Here is a 4101-nt window from a genome sequence, read left to right as displayed (position 1 = left end):
GAGGAAAATGAGGGAGAGAGGCACGTGGAGGCCTAGGTAGGGCTGGGTTCTGTGCAAAATGTCTAGAGGGGAGAGGAACCTAGGTTTGAGGTGAGGGTGTTGTCCCTTAGAGAAAGCCACATGCGGGTGGCCCATTCAGTCCCGGCGAGGCTGACATCACTAGGTGAGACAGAAGGAGCAGGGAGGGCAGAAGGAACAGGGCGGGCAGGGGAATGGAGGGTGGGATGCAGCCCCAGACCCTCGGCTTCTGATTTAGGAGAAGACTTCACCTCAGGAATCCAAGTGCTTAGAGGACGTGGCCTCTGGCTCCCCACCAAGGTGATTCTGAGAAATTTTACATGTCAAGTACAGACTAAGGTTGGGGAATGTGGCTTTTTTTTTCTTTTTCTTTTTTTTTTAGAGACAAGGTCTCACTCTGTTGCCCAGGCTAGAGTGTAGTGGTGCAGTCATAGCTCACTGCAGCCTTGACCCCCGGGGCTCAAACGATCCTCCCATCTCAGCCTCCTGAGTAGCTGGGACTACAGGCATGCACCACTACGCCTGGCTAATTTTGATATTTTTTAGAAGAGACAGGGTCTCACTATGTTGCCTAAACTGGTCTTGAACTCCTGGGCTCAAAGAGCTCAGCCTGCCTCCACCTCCCAAAGTACTAGGAATACACGTGACCACCTTACCCAGCCAAACGTGGCCTGCCCGCCTTTCCTTCCTTCCTTCCCTCCTTCCTTCCTTCCTTCTTTCCTTCCTTCCTCCATCCTTTCCTCCCTCCTTCCCTTTTCTTCCTCTCTTACTCCCTCCTTCCTTCGTTCTTTTCCTTCCTTCCTTCCTTCCTTTCTCCCTCCCTCCCTCTCTCTCTCTCTGTTTTCTTTCTTTCTCTCTCCCCTCCGTCCCTCCCTTCTTTCTTTAGAGACAGGTGCTTCCTCTGTTACCCAGGCTGGAGTGCAGTGGCGCAATCATAGTTCACCCCCCAAAGTCCCTCCCACACCTCCTCGAGGGAACAAAACATGGGTGATGTGTCACCAAGGGAAGAGGGGACAGAGGACTCAAGAGCCCGAGGGACCCCAGAAGAGGGCTGTAGAGGTGAGAAATTGAGGGCAAGACTCCCTGGGCTGGGAAGGGCCCAAGCTGTGATTTGGGGTCCAGCACTGACACAAACACGACGACAGGGGGCGACTGAGGTGCAGAAGTGGAAAAAGCAGGTCGGGCGTGGTGTAATCCCAGCGCCTTGGGAGGCTGAGGGGGAGGACTGCTTGAGGCCAGGAGTTTGAGATCAACCTGGGCAACATTATGAGGTCCCCCGTCTCTACAAAGAATAAAACATCAGCTGGGCATGGTGGCGTGCGCCTGGAGGATTCCCAACTACTCAGGAGGCTGAGATGGGAGCTTGAATTCTTGGGCTCAAGCCTCAGCCTCTCAAGTAGCCAGGACTATAGGCGCATGTCACCACGTCCTGGCTAAAAAAAGTGGCTTTTTCCAAAAAAGCAAATCAGCCTGTGACCCTCTGGAGAGGCCCCCACCCTCGGTATTCCTCCATTTTCCAAAAGGGGCTAGGGGTTACTGAGGGCGGGGTCTGGGGTCTGGGTTGCTGAAGAATTCTGACCTCTATCCTACTAGGAGTGACCCACTCACCCCAGCCTGAGGCCAAGGTGCAAACATCCCGCCCCCTCCCTCGGGACCTCTGCCTCCCATCAGGCAGGTCCTTGCTTGGAAGTGGGGGCTGGGACGTCTTGCTTGTGCTCTAAGAAGGAAGGCTTGCTGGGTGCGGTGGCTCACACCTGTAATCCCAGCACTTTGGGAGGCCGAGGCGGGCGGATCACGAGGTCAGGAGATTGAGACCATGCTGGCTAACACGGTGAAACCCCATCTCTACTAAAAATACAAAAAAAAATTAGCCGGGTGTGGCAGCTGGCGCCTGTAGTCCCAGCTACTCGGGAGGCTGAGGCAGAATGGCGTGAACCCGGGAGACAGAGCTTGCAGTGAGCTGAGATCGTGCCACTGGAAGGAATGGAAGGCTGCCAGTTGGGCTGGGGGAGGATCAGGATGTAGGACACCAAAGGGGATTTGGGTTTGGGGATGTCAAAACAGGGAGGATAGGCTGGGTGTGGTGGCTCACGCCTGTAATCCCAGTGCTTTGGGAGGCTGAGGAGGGAGAACTGCTTGAGGTCAGGAGTTGGAGACCAGCTTGAGCAACATAACGAGTCCCTGTCTCTACAAAAATGTAAAGAATTATTGGGTGACTGAGGCGGGAGGATTGTTTGAACCCAGGAGTTCCAAGCTGCAGTGAGCTATGACTGCACCACTGCACTCCAGCCTGGGCAACAGAACGAGACCCTGTCTCTAAAGAAACAACCAACCCACCAACCAGGGAGGATACCGAGTTCTAGAAATGTGTTATACTCTGCGCTCATCCTCTGGGATGACACGCCCTGAGGTCACCTTTATGGGAAGGAAGCAAGACCCAACCTGGGTAAGGAAAGGGCCCCAGGAAGGGAGGGTCCTGCCCAGCGAGACTCTCCCTTGCCCTAGCTGGAAGAGCATTCATGGTGGGGAGCTGGATGTGGCAGGAAGGCTCAGGGCAGCCTGGAGCTGTTGGGGCTAGACCTCAGGGGGCTTCTGCAGCCCCTTGTCCTGACCCCAGCTCCCCACACCGGGCCTTCACTCTTGGCCTCTCTGCTGCGCCTCTGCAATGCCCATTAACCTTTCTTTCTCCAGCTACAGCTCTCTAGGACACCTTATCTAGCCCGGATGTCTGGTTGGCAGGGGAAGAGGGTGGGCCTGGGCAACATCCTCTGGATGGACCCTCCGAGTCCCTCCCACACCTCCCCAGGGGTACAAAACATGGGTGATGTGTCACCAAGGGGAAGGGGACAGAGAAGAGCCTGAGGGACTCCAGAAGAGGGCTGTAGAGGTGGGAAATTGAGGACAAGCCTCCCTGGACCGGGAAGGGCCCAAGCTGTGATTTGGGGTCCAGCACTGACCCAAACACGTCAACAGGGGGCGACTCAAGTGCAGAAATGGAAAAGGCAGGTTGGGCGCGGTGGCTCACGCCTGTAATCCTAGTGCCTTGGGAGGCTGAGAGGGGAGGATAGCTTGAGGCCAGGAGTTTGAGATCAGCCTGGGCAACATTGTGAGACCCCCCAAACCCGTCTCTACAAAAAATTAAAAAGTCAGCTGGGTGTGGTAGCGTGTGCCTGGAGGATTCCCAGCTACTCGGGAGGCTGAGATGGGAGGATCCCTTGCGCCCAGGAGTTCAAGGTTACAGTGAACTATGATCATTCCACTGCACTCCAGCCTGAGCGACAGAGTGAGACCCTGTCTCAAAAAAAAAAAAGAAAGAAAAAGAAAAAGAAATGGACCAGGTTAAGCCAGGCTGGTCCTTGTCAAGACCTGCCCCTGCAGGTGTCCGGGGGGAGGCCAGAAAGATCCCTGGAGAAAAGGACACAGAAAATGGCAAGAAAGAAAGCGGGGCATTTGGAGGGGTAAGTTGGGGGAAGACAGGAGGTTCCCCCTCCCCTTTCCAAGAGGCTGGGAGAACCTGCCCGGGCAGCATCTTGAATGGGAGAATTGTCCTCGGCCCAGCCACCGGCGGGCGCTTGTCGCTTGTGTACACACGTGGGGGGTCCCTTCTTCCCTTCCCCCACAGCCAATGCAGACACTCTCCCCGCATTGCCTCTAAATCTACCCCAGCTGTCAACATCTGGCCCCCATCTGTCTCCATCCACGGAACCCCCTGCTCCAGCTCCTGCCCCAGCCTCCCTCTCCAGTGGCTGACGGGCAGGGCTGGGAGCTCAAGGCCTTCCCTCCCTCTCCTGCAGCAGCCTCTGGCCAGGACTGAGGAACCAGGACAGGGGAGGGAGGGGACAGCCCCACCCCGGAGGTGCCCCAGGCTCTTGGCAGAGCCAGCTGGAGACGTTAGAAGCAGCTGCGAATGATTCATCTCGCTCGGCCCCCACCCCACCACCTCAAACATACCCTGGGGCTGATAACCAAGTTCCAGCCCCTACAGCCCTGCAGCCTCCAGACCTCTGATACCTCTCGGTCAGCCACAAAGCCCTCCCTACCCAGCCCCACTCTCCTTAGAAATCTAGTCCATCACCCCCATCA

Source organism: Gorilla gorilla, chromosome 6 (assembly GCF_029281585.2).
Source record: "Gorilla gorilla gorilla isolate KB3781 chromosome 6, NHGRI_mGorGor1-v2.1_pri, whole genome shotgun sequence".
NCBI lineage: Eukaryota > Metazoa > Chordata > Mammalia > Primates > Hominidae > Gorilla > Gorilla gorilla.
The sequence above is the reverse complement of the archived record's forward strand: the minus strand, read 5'-3'. Positions refer to the sequence as shown.